Source organism: Arvicola amphibius, chromosome X, assembly GCF_903992535.2.
Source record: "Arvicola amphibius chromosome X, mArvAmp1.2, whole genome shotgun sequence".
Lineage (NCBI taxonomy): Eukaryota > Metazoa > Chordata > Mammalia > Rodentia > Cricetidae > Arvicola > Arvicola amphibius.
This window is the reverse complement of record NC_052065.1, coordinates 76,316,437-76,332,939: the sequence shown is the minus strand read 5'-3', so window position 1 is coordinate 76,332,939 and position 16,503 is coordinate 76,316,437. Positions and strand designations below refer to the sequence as shown.

The 16,503-nt window shown below is 39.0% G+C and overlaps 2 pseudogenes; one reads left to right on the top strand and one right to left on the bottom strand.

Moving 5' to 3' along the window:
• Positions 1-8,659: 8,659 nt before the first annotated feature.
• On the bottom strand, positions 8,660-8,923 carry LOC119804141 (annotated as a pseudogene).
• Positions 8,924-14,814: 5,891 nt separating this feature from the next.
• LOC119805264 lies at positions 14,815-16,115 on the top strand (annotated as a pseudogene).
• The last annotated feature ends 388 nt before the right edge of the window (positions 16,116-16,503 follow it).

Below are 16,503 nucleotides of genomic sequence, written 5' to 3'. Positions count from 1 at the left end.
TCCAAAATAGATAATATCTCATCCTTGGATAGAAATTTCATGGCATGAATTGTGCTTTCTTGTATTGAAATTCTGTCAGCCAATCTATCATATCCTTTTGACAAAGTGTGATTGACACAGCAGTTTTAATTCTCTCAGATAATGTCTCAGCACCTACAGACAGGGACTGAATTTTATGATCCAAATAAGCTGTTCCCTCCTCCACAGCAGTGAATCTCTCTTTAATATCAGACTGTACCTTTTCTAAATTTTGCTCAGTTGACAGTCATATTAGACAAAGACCTTTTCCCTTCCTTAAGAACTTCAAACTCTTTCTTGAGGAGGTTGGTGTCAGTCTGAATTGTTTTTGAACTTACCTCAACTGTCTGAAAGTTGTCACTCAAAACAGTTGTGCCCTTTCTTAAGCATTCAATCTCTGCCCTAAGAATCCTGGATTCATTCTGTAAGGACTTTATCAATTCTCTATTATCCAACCAGATAAGGAAGAAACCAAATACAAGAAAAATGGCAAGTCCTATAAATATCCAACCAATGGGAGCCTCATATGTATCCTGCAATATCTCAGCCATAGTGTAGTTAAATAGGCTGTAGAAGTCTTCAACAGTGATATTGTCAGAAATGTTCAATCAAATCTATATTTATTTTTTGATCAAATGAAATTTTACCTGTAATGACTGTTGCCTGCCAGTAGGTGGCGGGGTGCACCTGAGTCCATTTGGCTAAGAAGTCAGAGCCAGAAAAGAATTCTGAAAAATACAAGCGCTCAGACCATGCACTGTGTAGGTTATAGCTTGGTGGGGAGGGAGCCACTGAGGGGATAGAGTGGCCTCGGGAGCACGCTCTCGGGTCGAGTCACATGCCCTGCAGTCCATTTGTTGGCTTGCTCCCCTGCTTGGTTGCTTACATCTTACTCCAGCCTTAGCAGTGCGGGCAGTAACCACTAGTAAGCCCTGGTGCTTTGGGCGGGCTGCTCAGCCTTTGATGGCAGGAGCGCCAAACTGAGTCCGCAGCACCAGCTGCACGCTCTGACCCAGAAGCAGGTTGGGCCCGCTCTGTAACGGCAGCGGGGTCATGCTTGTTCAGTGGTGGCTGCACAAGCTGGAACGCAGGGACTCAGGCAGTAACTGCTTGTCTCCAGTGGGTCAGGAAAGCTGCGGGGAGGGCGACCCGTAGAATTCAAGTGATCTCTCAATCAAAAAATCAACTCCGAATCTCCACAGCGCAGAAGCTGTGCAGATGGGTGTTCTCCTGCGGGGGGGGGGGGAGCCACTAGCCCCCTGTACGGAGTGCCAAACTGTTGGTGAGTGGTGGAAAGAATTAACCAGACTAGCTTTAATATAAAATATTCAGAATATTCAGCTTTACTAAGAGAAAGAAGGGGAGCTTACAAAGCCAGGGTTCCAGCAGAGCTCAGGAAAATGAAGAGGAAAAACAAACGCACACGGATGTTTTATATGTTTCTTTTGGCCCAAGCGGAACCCGCCCAAAATTGCATGTGATTGGCTGAGGTTCCCCTTCAACCTTTCTAGACAGAATATAATCTCTATGTATCTAAAGAACCTAATGGCTCTAACTGTATGTTCAAAAACATGAACAACTATTGACCTATAATAATATGAAAATATACCTTAAAAGTTGTATCAATATACAAAATGCCATAAGTTGAGGCAGAAACATGCATATATACAATTTGACAAAATAACTTTGTATATATGTACAATTAATGTAAACAAAAGTAACACATATAATTTGAACTTGTATCAATATACAAAAACCATACCAATGTAAATTATCTATAAATAATAGCTCATAAGCATTCATTCTATTACACTCTATTCCTATCCCCCCATTTTTTTTAACAAACATAGTTTTCTCTCCAAGCATCTGTCTAGTACAAGTAAAAATTAACAACCCCTAAAAAGTGTTCTAAACCATATGGACAAACTTTTTTGGAATGGGGGCATCATTTTCTAGAATTGCTTCCTGTTCTCATAGGGGACAATGTTCTCTTAATGGGATCCTGCAAAAATTAAGTGGTGGTTAAGGTCCCAAATTACCATCTAGTATAGTTGCAAACAATTTCCAGGCAGTCCACAGGCTGTTGGGACTAATGAGTCCTGGCCTTCGCTGGATGTTGGGAATAATGAGTCCTGGCCTTCAGCTGGATGTTGGGACTACTGAGTCCTGGCCTTCAGCTGCTCTTCCCTGCAAGAACCTTCTAATTGAAGTTACTAGAAGCTGTGCCTAGCTTAGAGGATCAGAGGATGGGATTTTTCACCTGTTGGCAATGTCTCTGCTCAAGCAGCTGAAATAATAGCTTGTATTCTAGCATTATTAATGTCTCCTGATGAGTCAATTAATTTATATACTGATAGTATTTACTTGTCTCAAATTATTGCTCCTTTAGAAACTGCTCCTTATATTTCTCCTGTGTCCCGTATACAACAATAATTATGTTGTCTACAATATTTATTATGGTCCAGGAAGGATCCTATTTTTGTGAGTCATATTAGAGTTCATACTCAATTACCTGGACCCCTGGCCAAGGGTAATCAACTTGCAGATGCATATATCTGAATATTATTTGCCAGCCCCAAAGAAAAGGTTTCTAAACACCATAAAAAATATCACTTAATTGCTCATTCTTTGTAGAACCATACTGGTTGCTCCAGAGCTACTGCCTTACAAATTACCACCCAGTGTTCCACCTGTGCTCCTTTTCATAACATACCCATTGCTGGAGTTAATCCTCGTGGTCTTAAACCGAATGACATTTGGCAGATGGATGTTACCCACCTACCCTCAGGTGGAAAGTTGAAATATATGCATGTTTCAGTAGATACTTGTTCTGAAATAGTTTTTTGCTTCCTTGCATATTGGAGAGAAATTTAAGGATGTGATAGCTCATTGCCTACTGCCTTTTGCTTATATGGGATTACCTAATGTTATTAAAAAAATAATGATCCTGCATATACTAGTAGAAATTTTCAAACTTTTTTTGTAAATTATGATATTAAACATATTACAGGTATTCCATATAACCCTACTGGACAAGCTATAGTAGAAAGAATGCATATGGTAATAAAACAGTATTTCACAAAAATAAATAGGGGGAGTATATTCTCTCTCCCAATACACAATTGGCTTCTATTCTGTTTATTCTAAAATTTTTAACTGTGGATAGTGAGGGTTATTCAGCCATGAAAAGACATTGGAATAAAAGTTTTCAGTCTTTAGGATGGGTACGATAGAAAGACCTTCTTACAGGAAAATGAAAGAAGCCCACACCCCTGTTGGCTAGGGTGAGAGTAGCTGTTTGTATTTTTACTCCAGGAATGGACAAGCCCATTTGGGTACCAGAGCGATATGTTCAGGCTGTAGAAAATGATGGAAAAAAAAGTTCTGTGATGAGCCTGAGAATGATACCTGTCATTCTCTTGATGAGCCTTCTGGTGAGTCCCAATCAAGCAGAAAGCACTGTGTGAAGCCTGGTAAGGAAACCCTTGTATTGATCAGTGAGCCAAGCTAGTTCTTTGTATTCATCTTTCTATTCCTCAAACTATATTGCTGGAACTGCTTTAAGCAATATGGCAAAAGAACAGGCTTCTATTAATCAAACCTTTTTTTCTGAATGCCTTATGCTTTGTTATATTTTTGGGCAATGAATATTACTTTAAAGCAATCCTATACAAGTGAGTGTAATTCCTATCTTTCTTTTTTTTTGGAATATTTCTCTGAGAGCCCAGGCACTATTGAATCCTGTGTTTGTTTTTGTTTTCTTTCTTTTTTCTTTTCCTTTTTGTAGAATGGAATAGCACCTTTGGGGGAAAAGATATTCTTGGTTTTTCTTTCAGAAACTTTGGCCTGAGCAACTGCTGGGATGCCCATTCCAGTGCTGCCTTGTTGGTTCGGGTACCAGCCATCATACCACTGCCAATTACTGAAAAGACTAAGCAGACCGAGATGACCCTGTATATAGAGAAACGAGATTCTGGAGAGAAAGCTGCAGTGGTTGCTATCATTGCTGTGTCTGCTGCTGCAAACATGGTTGCAGGACTGGCAATAACACAAACATCATTGATGTTGGACACCATGGATAAACTGACGAGCCAAGTTAACGATGCTCTCCAGACTCAGAATGCCCTGAGTGTCCACATTAAATTTGGACTTTCGAGTTTAAATCAAGAGACTGACCTATTGTAGGAGCAGGTGGACATACAACTAGTACAGCAAATGTTTTGTTCACACTTTAATCATTCCATTTGTATGACATCTGTTAATATTGCTAATGCCTCTTATGTGGTGAAACAATTCAATGGTTACTTGAATAGCCCTTGAAATGTTACAATTAGCACACCAGATTGTAACTGTTTAGCCAAAGAGATGGTTGAATACCATAGCCCAAATGGGAGGCTGGGTCCAGTGGTACCTGGGAACCCTATTGCTGGCAATCTTAATGCCTGTTGCCATGGGCATTCATTTCTGAATTCAGTGTAATATCAGACATCCCAAGAAAATGCAGCATATGGTCACTTAGCAAGTCCTTCTGAGCCTGTTGGTCAGTAACTTGAACGTACTCCAGGTTTGGTTGCAAATACTTGCACCAACAATGAAGACTCCTCTAAAGATGAGCAACTTCTACAGAAGAGGTGAAGGGGGAGCTAACCAATCCCTTTGTTTGAGGGGCATGACCCCTCCAGGGCTCCAAATACCTTTAAAATATCCGTGTGCATTTGTTTGCTCTCTTTGTTTTTCCTGTGCTCCTCACTGGAACCTTGGTTTTGTAAGTTCTCTTTTCTTTCCTTTATTAAAGCTAAATATTTATACTAAAGCTAGTCTGTATAATCATAATTGGATGATCTGACAACGCCCCTACAAGAGGGCCTGCCTAAGACAGGGAAGGGCCCTCCAAAAGATGGGTAAGGGGTTTACTCTTCTGAGATGACCTAAGACAGGAGGGTCTTCTGTTTTATAAAAAAAATTAGGGGGGGGGAGATGTTGGGACTAATGAGTTCTGCCTTCAGCGGGATGTGGGACTATAGAGTCCTGGCCTTCAGCTGTTTCTTCCCTGCTAGAACCTTCTAATTGAAGTTACTTAGAAGCTGTGCCTAGCTTAGAGGATCAGAGGATGAGATTTTCTCCTGTTGGCCATTGACTGCAGTGTATTTAAGCCTCCATGGTGTGCTATTAAAGAGGGGATTTTGGTACCAGTGTTGGAAGGTCTGTGTGTCAGTCTGTCTCTGCATATGTTTTCTCAACCTACAGCCCCTTGCCCGAAACTCGAGAACTGTGGTCTAGCACACAGAGCTCAGACGGGGGCCGTGGTGCACGGCAATAGGCTTTCTTTCAAAGTTCTCATTTGGAGTTGTGGCCAGAATATGAGAAGGTGCACCATTTCAGCAGATGGTACCCAAAACAGTCTTATAGTAGTGCTGTCTACATCATGATGTCATCTCAATTAGGTGGAGTGGTTGCTGTGGGGCACCATCTTCTTCCTGGAGACTTCACAGATTACCACAGGAAAAGGATCTGTAGGAAAATCTATTGTTCATCATGGAAAACTTAAACATCATTCATATAAACATATATACAATGAAGAATATGATATAGACAAAATAGGCATGGAGAAAGTAAATTTCTTTCTAAAGTCTTCCTTCTGTCCCACACCAGATAACCCTCGATATGAGACAGAACCTCTGAATGTTCTATTTAACAATAAGTTGGATTTAGAGAAGTACAGAGCCATTAGACATCTTCAAAACAAGCTATTTGTGTGTGTGTGAGTGTGTGTGTGTGTATAAATGTATGTGTAACCAGTACCTTCATACACAATCCATATTCCGTTTTCTAGATGATCCTTAGTGGATAGTTAGTTTTCATTCCATCAGCATTCAAACATCCAGAGTCCTTTGAATTTTTGATGAAATGTAATGTTCCTGCAAAGATAAGAGCAGAGCACAGCCCGAACCCTACATGGCATTCCATATCAAACCTGTATGGTTGTCACTGTTGTGGATGAGCTGTCATTTCTCTGTTTCAATAGTTTTCTTCTTTTCAAACAAATCTTTATTAATTTTGATGATATCCATTTTTTTCTTCTCCTGTGGAAACAAGAGCAAAACTTCTTCCCCAATGTAGCATATCTCTTGGTTTCCATTGTAAGGTCAGCACATCCTTGAAATAAACCGGTTGATTTAATTCAGAAGACTTTTCTATTATCCAATGCCTCCCTGCTTCTATTGTGCCTTTCTCATTAGCATTAAGAAAATTAAAAATTTATTTCTGGGGGTATTATCCATCCCTTTCTGTTTGTACAGCATATCTTTTATAGTACGATTTGACCTTTCTATAACTGCCTACCTATAGGATTATTTGGGATACATGTAATGTGTTTTATATTATAATAAGCAAAAAGATTCATTTTCATATATATATATATATATATATATATATATATATATATATATATATATATATATATTGGATCACTGTCTGTCCTTATTTGTGCAGGAATGCCCATGATGGCCATAACTTCTAATAAATGTGTAATTGCTGAATCAGCCTTTTCTGAGCTCAAAGCAGTTGCCCATTAAAACCTGAATACGTGTCTATGGTATGGTGTATATATTTTAATTTACCAAATTCCATAAAGTGGAACATATCTATTTGTGAGATTTCATTCCTTTGAGTACCTTTAGGGTTACTCCCTGCAGGCAATGGTGTTTGATTATAGACAGAGCAAGTAGGACACCTCTTTATAATCTCCTTAGCTTGTTTCCATGTAATAGAAAACTCTTTCTTTAAACCTTTGGTATTGACATAATTTTTTATGAAATTCAGAGGCCTGAAACATACTTTCAATCATTAATTGATCAATTTCTGCATTACCTTGTGCTAGAGGACCTGTCAGACATGCATGGGATCAGATGTGTGTTATGTATATAGGACAAAGCCTATTCCTGATTATGTCTTGCAGCTGGATGAACAATAAAGTCAATTCTGTATCATCTGGTAAAAATTCAGCAGTTTCAATATGTAAGACAACTCTGCATATTGTGAATCAGTAACTATATTGAGAGGTTTTAAAAAATTCCTCAGTACCATAATAATAGCATATAATTCTGTTTTCTGGACAGAATTATAAGAGATTTTTTCCACATTACTTAATTCTTCTCATTTGTAACCTGCCCTCCCTGTTTTATTTGCATCAGTATAAAATGTATGGGCTTCTGTTATTGGTGCATCACATACAAGTCTTCTTTATATGGTTAAGGCTATCGCTTTGGGGATAATTGTTATTAATTTCTCCCAAAAAATTAGCACCAGCCCTTTGACAGGGTTCATTGTCTTCCCAAAACTTTTTTTATTTCATCAGCAGTAAAAGGTCCAATAATCTCTGCTGGGACTATACCTGCTAATTGACAAAGTCTCAATTTACCTTTTATAATCATTCAGAAGCTCTTTCTACCTAAGGTTTTAATTTTTTACTTGGTTTATGTGGTAAAAAGATTCATCCTAAGATAATATCATCCCTCTGCATTAAAATTCCTGTAGGAGAAATTTTTAGAAGGCAATATGACAAGAATACAATTAAGATTTGGAGTCACCCTATCCAAATGTGCCTCTGGCAATTTCTCCTCAAAAATTACTAATTCCTATTTCACTTCAGCTGTTAATTCTCTGGGACTATTTAAGTCTTTATCACCATCCGAGGTTTTGTTTAAATGAATTATAACATCAGGTATTATCCCAATAGCTGGACATAGACTGGAAATGTCTCCCAATAAACTTTGAAAGTCATTAAGAATCCACAAAGGGTCTCTCCTAATTTGTGCATTTTTGTTCTACTTTTATGTAAGCCTATTCTGTAACCTTGGTAATTAACAGAGTCTCCTCTTTTAATCTATTCAGGAGCAATTTGTAATCCCCATTTAGGCAAGACTTTCTTTACTTCTTCAAACATCCTTTCTAAACTATCTGTATTTGAATCAGATAACAAAATGTCATCAATGTAATATTAGATTATAGACTTAGGAAATTGCTCATGTATTATTTCCATTGGCTGGCTGACAAAGTATTGGCAGAGTGGGACTATTGAGCATTCTCTATGGGAGGACGGTCCATTGATATCTTCTAATAGGCTGAGAATTATTATAATTAGGCACTGTGAAGGCAAATTTTTCTCTATCCTTTTCTTGTAAAGCTATAGTGAAGAAACAATCATGTAAATCAATAACTATGAGAGGCTATCCCTTTGGTAACAGAGAAGGCAGAGAAATTCCAGATTGTAGAGGGCCCATAGGTTGAATAGCCTTGTTGATAGCTCTTATATCTGTCACCATTCTCAATTTCTCAGATTTCTTTTTAACAATAAATACAGGAAAATTCCAAGGGCTAGTAGATTCTTCTTAATGTGGAACATCTAGTTGATCTTGTACAGCTGTTCTAAATTCTGCAACTTTTTCTTAGCTAGAGGCAAGTGCCTAACCCATATTGGTTTCTCAGTTGACCATTTTAAAAGTTATGCATTTGGTACCTCTGAAGGTTTATCAATTGCTTTGTGTTCTTTTTTTTTCTTGTTCACGTGTGATTGAGTGTAAAGAAAGATAACAGAGACTGGGGTTGTGTAAGAAGAGTCAGACACAGAACTAATGTGGCCTTAGCAGCCCAGCCATGGATCTGCCCAGTTCTTCCTCATCAAGAAGTTAATCTTTCGAGCCACTTCCATGTTGTAGATCCTCTGGCATGTTTCATAGCTCTCCTACTGGTGCCAGCAGCAGGGCTTCTCACAGAAATGCTGCTGCTTTATGACTTCAGTAAGCCCATCAGTATTGAGGATTCTGTTCAGTGTCCTGTATGCATTTTCCAGATTCCCCTCCTGAACCATCACAGTCCTGGCAATGAACTTCAGATGCTTAGCCATGGCCTTGCTTTCAAATCTTCATTCTTCAGGACCTAGAGGCTGCAGCCATAGCACTCGGACTCCAGGACACTCCCTGCTTTGTGTTCTTGTACAGCCCAAATGGCTGGTGTCTGTTGTATGTAGTACCTTCCAATATTTCCCTCAGAAACACAAGTTTTGGGGGCTGCAGGAATGTTAATCTGGGTATTCCATTGCTGCAGTAGGTCACAACCCCACAAATTCACTGCAATATTGGCTATATATGGCCTTAGTCTTCCTATATGCCCTTCTGTCCCTATACATTCAACCCATCTCATGCTTTGTTTTACCTGAGATAGGGTTCCAATTCAAAGGAATTGAAGAGACCAGTTCGAATGCCAAGATTCTGGAGTAATGATACTTATATCCACACTTGTGTCTAATAAGTCTCTAATAATAATGTCATTTATACAATCTCTTAGCTTTAGTCTTTGATCATTTATAGAAGACTGCCAAGATATACTTTTCCTCTGTCCTACTGCGACTTTTGAATTATCCTCCATATTTAACCCATCATTCAGACCAGTATTGCTTTTTAGAGCAGGCATTGGATTTTTTTTAAATTTTCCTGGCAAGACATGTTTTCCACAGTAACTGGGAAAAATTGAACCATATTTGTCATGGGGGCCTGCAAGAGGAACCTATGGCATTTCCTCATCATATTGGGTTGCCTTGTCTATCTGTCATTGACACATATTCATTGGTCCAATATCAACCATTGCCAAACCTCCTACATATACTTGGAGTATGAGTCCTCCTATTTCTGCCATTCTCAGAGGAGGTATTATTCCTAAGAATCTGTTGTCTACAATCCCTTTCAAATGTCCCATTCTACCACAATTAAAACATTTACTATTCTGATGATGTCTGTTACCTTTGGAAATTGCTTCTTCTACCCATGCTTCAGTACCATAGTGAAGTGTCTCAACATTAATTGTATGCAAGACCCATTCATCCATGGGTGCCGATCTGCTCTTTAAAGGCACAAGGATCCATTTGCACTCAATGAGGGCAGGCATTCCCAAAGATTCAATTATTATACATCTAGCTTCTGGGTCAATTACTCCTATTTGTACACCCCTAGTTAGTCTTTGCAAAAAGTCAGTAAAAGGTTCTCTCTGACCCTGTGTAACCCTAAGATATGATTGAACAATATTTCCTAGTTCCTGAATCCTGTCCCAAGCCTTTAAAGCTGCTGTGCTACATAGGGACAAGGTGTGGTCATCATAAAGAGCTTGATCCTGAGGATCAGAGTAAATTATCTCACCTAGAATTTGATCTAGGGAAATCTCAAGTCCTTTTGCTTTTTGTTGTTGTTCTAAAATTATCATTTCCTTTTTTAAATAGTACCTCCAAAGCAATTGTGTTCCACTTTCTAGGACTTCTGAGATTAACTGAGCCCAATCTTGAGGTTTGGCTGTGCTACTGAAATCCCACTTTTTGATCATTTCCCTAACAAAGGACAAATGTAGTCTGTAAGCTACAAACACTTGTTTAATTTCTTTTAGATCAGTCATACGTATGGGCTCTCATGTATATTTTTGACAACCTTTGGGTACTTCGAGTCAAATACTTTTTATGATATTATTACTGGAAGGGCAAGCAGAACTCTGGGGAAGCTATCCTGGAGATTTTTATGTACTGACAAAGTTAAACTTTGCCTTTTTACCTTTTGTTCCTTGTCATCAAGTTTGATAATTTCCTCAATCTTTTCAAATATTTTACCACTGTAGAGTGAAGCGGCGGGGCTGCGCCCCGCCACCCGGCCGCTGGCTAGCTTTACACCCGAAATAATTACATGGAAACTGTGTTCTTTTAAAACACTGCCTGGCCCATTATCTGTAGCCTCTTATTGGCTAATTCTCACATCTTCCTTTAACCCATATTTAGTAATCTGGGTAGCACCACGAGGTGTGGCTTACCAGGAGAGATCTTAACCTGTGTCCATCTCAGAGAGGAGAAGCATGGAGACTCACTAACGCGACTGCCTGAAGCGTCTCCCCAACTCTACTTCCTTGTTCCCACAATTTTGTTCTGTCTACTCCACCTACCTAATTTTTTGTCTCTTAAAGGGCCAAGGCAGTTTTCTTTATTAATTAACCAATAAAAAAAACATAGACAGATAACTCTCCTCCATCATACCACTGCCTTTTGTAATGTCTGGATCTCCTGTCCAGGGTTCTGCTCTAATACCTTCATTGAGGATTCCAAAGTATGAAGTCTGTCCAGTAGAGATAACTTCTCATCCTTGGACATAATCTTTATAGCATGCATATTGCCTTCCTGGAGAGACACTCTATCAAGCAATCTGCCATACCCCTTTGACAGAGCCCAATTAAGACATTCAACAGTGAGAATTCTCTCAAGTAATGATTAAGCACCCACTGTCATTGATTGGGTTGTATGTATCAAATTGGATGTTTCCTTCTCTAGAGTGCTGAATCTTCCTTTAAATAAATTACTATCAGTCTGTAGCATTTCTAAAAGTATCTAAATTGAATGAGTTTTGTTAGTTAAATTGGCTGTATCCTTCTTCAGATTTCCAGCCTCTTTTTTGAGAAGTATGGCTTCAGTCTAAAAAGACTGTAACCATTTCTAAAAGTGCCTCACTCCTAGCCCTATTGTCAAACCATTTTTTAAAGAAAAAATTATTGAGTAGAAGTCTAATCCCAAGAAACAAAAAATAGTGATATAGAAGGGACATCATGTAAGACTTACTAGTTGTATATTATGTGCAATAACTGTAACCTGCCAGTAAGTGTTGTGGGCCAGCTACAAAACTAATCCAGCGGGGTGTAGTGGTGCACGTTAATTCACCTGTGTCCAGTCTGAAATCCTATTTTAGAGCAGAATGCTGAAAGATAAATCACAGACTATGTGATCTGTAGATGTCTAGAGCAATGGACTAGGCAAATGCAAACAAATCATTAGAACACAGCAAAACAGCTGGCTCAGACAGGGGAATCCCGCATCTCACCAAAATGTCTGCAGTGCACCCTGGTGGGAGGCAAATGGTGGGAATATGGGTACTTAAAGCAGATCCACAGCATGTAAAGAGTGACTCAGACAGGGGAAGCCCACATCTCACCAAAACGTCTGCAGTGCATCCTTGTGGGACGCAAATGGTGGGAGTATGGGTACTTAAAGCAGATCCGCAGCATGTAAAGAGATAAAAACTCTGGCTGATCCATAGAAAAGCTGCTTTTTGAGATTCTGTATTAAACTGCTGGCTCCATACACAAGCCATGGCCTGCTGACGGAGGGCTCATCCAAGCCAGGCATAGTTAGAGCTGGCAAGGGGGTAGTGGTGGTGGGGCATTAGAGCTGGGGGTTTGAAAACCAAATGCTGAGTGCAAGAGGAAGCCACAAAACATCCCACACCAGTTAAGAATTATGGATAATAAAAATGGTTATTTACTTGAGGGGGAAAAACTTACACATCACTGTCCCAAACAACAGTCCTTTTGTTGCATACAGGAAACAGAGAGTCTAGCAGCCAGAACGGGATCTGGAAGCAAGAGAGAGAGTGCATAGACAGTTCCTGCTGCCTTTTTAAAGCATAAGAGACCTCGTGGACTGGTATCTTAAAGACTATTGGCAGATAAAGCAGAAAGAGCATCTGGAGCATAAGACCTGGCTCTAATCTCATCTGAATGCTAACACATGGGTAATTTTAGAAATCTTTGAAGTAAATTTTGAATTTCTTAATCTGGGGGAAAGTATAGAGGTTTCAAGTGCTAGAAGGCATAGTTCTCCTTCATATATGTAAATACTTGTGAAACATTCCCTGACAACAATAAATTTGGCAACATGATTTTACCAAAAGACAGCCATAATGCTTCAACACTTGAGTACAAAGATGTAGATATCTATGAATTGTCTTTGAAACATAATTTAAAAAATTGGAAGCATATCATAAGATGACATGCTATATTTTGAATTTTGAATCTACTAAAAGCACCTTTTTATTGATGGTTTACTACCCCAGAGATAATATTACAGATAGATAAAATTTTAGGATGGTGGCTCACTAGCCTGAAACTGGATTATGTGGTATAAAACATTGATGATGCTATTGGAACTCTAACTCTTTTTTCTCTTAGTGTCATGCTGTTCTGTCTCAGTGTAGGCCTAGAATATTGTGAAAATTGACTATGGATTAAAATGTTGAAAGGGTGATTAATAACAAACCTTTGATATTGCAAGTTGCACAACCCAGATATTTTGTCCCCTGACAGATATCTTGCTGACATCAAAGCTTGTAACCTAAAGTATTATAGTCATTGCTCAGCAGATAAGAACTTGCTTCTCTTATAAAGGATCAAGTTCAATTCTAGGTGTCCATATAGTGACTCCAAAGCATACATTACTCCAATTCTGTGGTATATGATGCTGTTTTCTAATCTTGGTGGGGGGGGGCAGATGATTACTTGGCAAATATACATACATGCTGGCAAAAGCAAACATAAAATAGAAATAGAGAGAAAAATGAGAGCAAGATATTGGTAAATGATCTGGTGACTACACCAGAGCATGGACATCAGAACTTGTTTTCTTACTTTACAAAAAGAGTATAAAAATATGTGGAGAAGTAGTCTGAAAAGAGTTTACAGTGCTTTTAATAGTGCTTTAATTTGTAGATATAGTGTAAACTGAAACATCAAGACTTGTAAATAGCAAAGAAGAAAATGAGATTTGCTGCTAAGGAATCAGATGGAAATAAGGATGGCACTGGCAGTTGGGCTGGCACCATTTATATTGATTTGGGAAAAGAATATGTTTGCATTTTGTTTGTTTATTCATTTATTTTTTAACCTTGTAAGTTTTAGATTTAACTTGGATCCATTGTCACTTTTTTCTTATCTATTTCTCTCTTTTTGAATGACACTATTCATCCTATTCCTTTTCTTTATCATATTTAAGAAACACATGTCTTATCTAAATTTTCAGACACCTAGTTGATAAGAAAAATGGCTTTAGAATGAACCATATTTGGAGCTTCCCTCATATAGGACAGAGATGATACATGGTGGAGTGTTTCTGATGTCAAGATAAAGTTGATAGTGTAATAAATTAGATGGGTTATTGAGAAGAGTTTATTGTACATGAGAAAAGGACATAAATTTTGGGACAGCATAAGCTGGATACTCTAACATTAATGAATGTGTTTCTTAAAATTGCATATTTTGGAAAGAAAGAACAATGATAATAAAATTGAGACATTGGTTCTTGAATAGATTGCTAGGACATCAGGGATTCTGCCTCAATAAAATATCAGTTTCCTTAAAATGGTGGTGTTCAAAATCACATCCTGTTGGTTTCAATCATGGCCAATGTAATACTCAAGAAAATACCATGTTATAGCATAGAAGAGCCCTCATCAGATACCAAATCTGACACTATCTTTATGATCAGTACCTTTTGGGAACACTCCTAACTCAATAAACCTGAGCAATACATTAATTAATGTTGGTAATCAATCGAGCTGTTTATGATATTTTATTAATGCAGAAAGAAAAGACTGAAGACATTCAAATTAATATAAACTAAAAGAATCCATCACCAGTATGCCAGCTTTATAAGAAACCCTAAGGGAGATTGAATTGAAAATAAATAACTTTCATAATATGTAACATGAACGTAAAACTATTTCACTGAACCATGTATAGTAATATTCAGAATATTTTGCAGATACAGAGTTACAGAGCCTTTTGAGAATGAAGTTACAGCACATATGCAATATCTTCCTCACAATTAAGTTTCAAAGACAAAGTTAGTAAAATACATATCACTGTAATACTTTTGAAAAAATATACAACAGATTGCTTATAGACTGGAAGTTGGGACCTTAGTTCTCTTTCCCATCTTGCAAGATGGCTGATGAAAAAGCCAAAAAACCTGTTACAAAAGAAAAGAAACCGACAGCCAAGAAGGCTGGCTGTGATGCCCCTGCTGCTTTTGCAGCCAAAAAGGGTAACCCTAAGGCTAAAAAGCTCAAGAAGGAGACACCCCATTGCAGCCGAAATCCAGTCCTTGTTAGAGGAATTGGCAGGTACTCCCGATCTGCTATGTATTCCAAAAAGTCCATGCACAAAAAGAAATACACAGCTGCAAAAATCAAGGTTTAAAAGTGATGTAGGTGTGTCTCCTATCTATCTGATGATTTCATTGGTTAATTAATAAAGAAACTGCTTGGCCTGATAGGTTAGAACATAGGTGGGTAGAGTAGACAGAACATAATGCTGGGAAGAAGGGAAGTTAGGCAGATGCCACGGACAGTCGCCATGAAGCCAGCCACCAGGTCAGACATGCTGAATCTTTCCCAGTAAGACACCACTTTGTGGTGCTACAGTGATTATTAGAAATGGGTTAATCAAAATGTGAGAGTTAGCCAGTAAGAGGCTGAACATAAGCAGTGTTTAAAAGAATACAATTTGTGTGTTGTTATTTTGGGGCATGAGCTAGCCAGGTGGACTGGAGCCGGGCAGTATGAAAAGCAGGCCTGCTCGACTCCTCACTACAGAAAAGAAGAAGAAAAAGCAAAAGGTCCTTGCCATTGTCACAAAACCTGTTGGTGGTGACAAGAATGGTGGTACCCAGGTGGTTAAGCTTCGAAAAATGCCCAGGTATTATCCTACCAAAGATTTGCCTCAGAAGCTGCTGAGCCATGGCAAAAAGCCCTTCAGTCAGCACGTGAGACACCTGCGTGCCAGCATCAATCCTGGGACTGTCCTCATCATCCTCACTGGGTGCCACAGGGGCAAGAGAGTGGTTTTCCTGAAGCAACTGGGCAATGGTTTACTGCTTGTGACAGGATCTCTTGCCCTCAACAGAGTTCCTCTGAGAAGAACACATTAGAAGTTTGTCATCACCACCTCTACAAAAGTTGTTACCAGAACAGTTAAAATCCCCAAACACCTGACTGATGCTTACTTCAAGAAAAAGCAGCTGTGTAAGCCTAGACACCAGGAGGGTGAGATCTTTGACACAGAGATGGAGAAATAAGAGATTATAGAGCAGCGCAAGGCTGATCAGAAAACGGTAGACTCACAGATTCTGCCAAAGATCAAAGCTGTTCCTCAGCTGCAGGGCTACCAGTGTTCTCAGTTCTGTCTGACAAACAAATGGGATGTATCCTCACAAAAACTGGTTTTCTAAATTGCTGACAACCTAATTAAACAGCTTCATGTGTCATATATATATATATATATATATATATATATATATATATATATCCAGGTCTAGGAAGGTAAGCAACCAAAGAGGCTAGGCCCCTCCAAAACCAGTATATGCAGTAGGATCAAAACCCAGTGCCATTGTCCTTGGCTTCTCAGTAGCCCTCATTGTCTGCCATGTTCTGGGAGTCCGGTGTTATCCCATGTTTTTTCAATCCCAGTCCAGCTGGCCTTGGTGAGCTCTCATTAGATCAGCCCAACTATCTCAGTGGGTGGGTGCTCTACTGACAGTCCTGACTACCTTGGTCATTTTCTCCCTCCTTCTGCTCCTCATTTGGACCTTGGGAACTCAGTCCTGTGCTCCAATGTGGGGCTCTGTCTCTATCT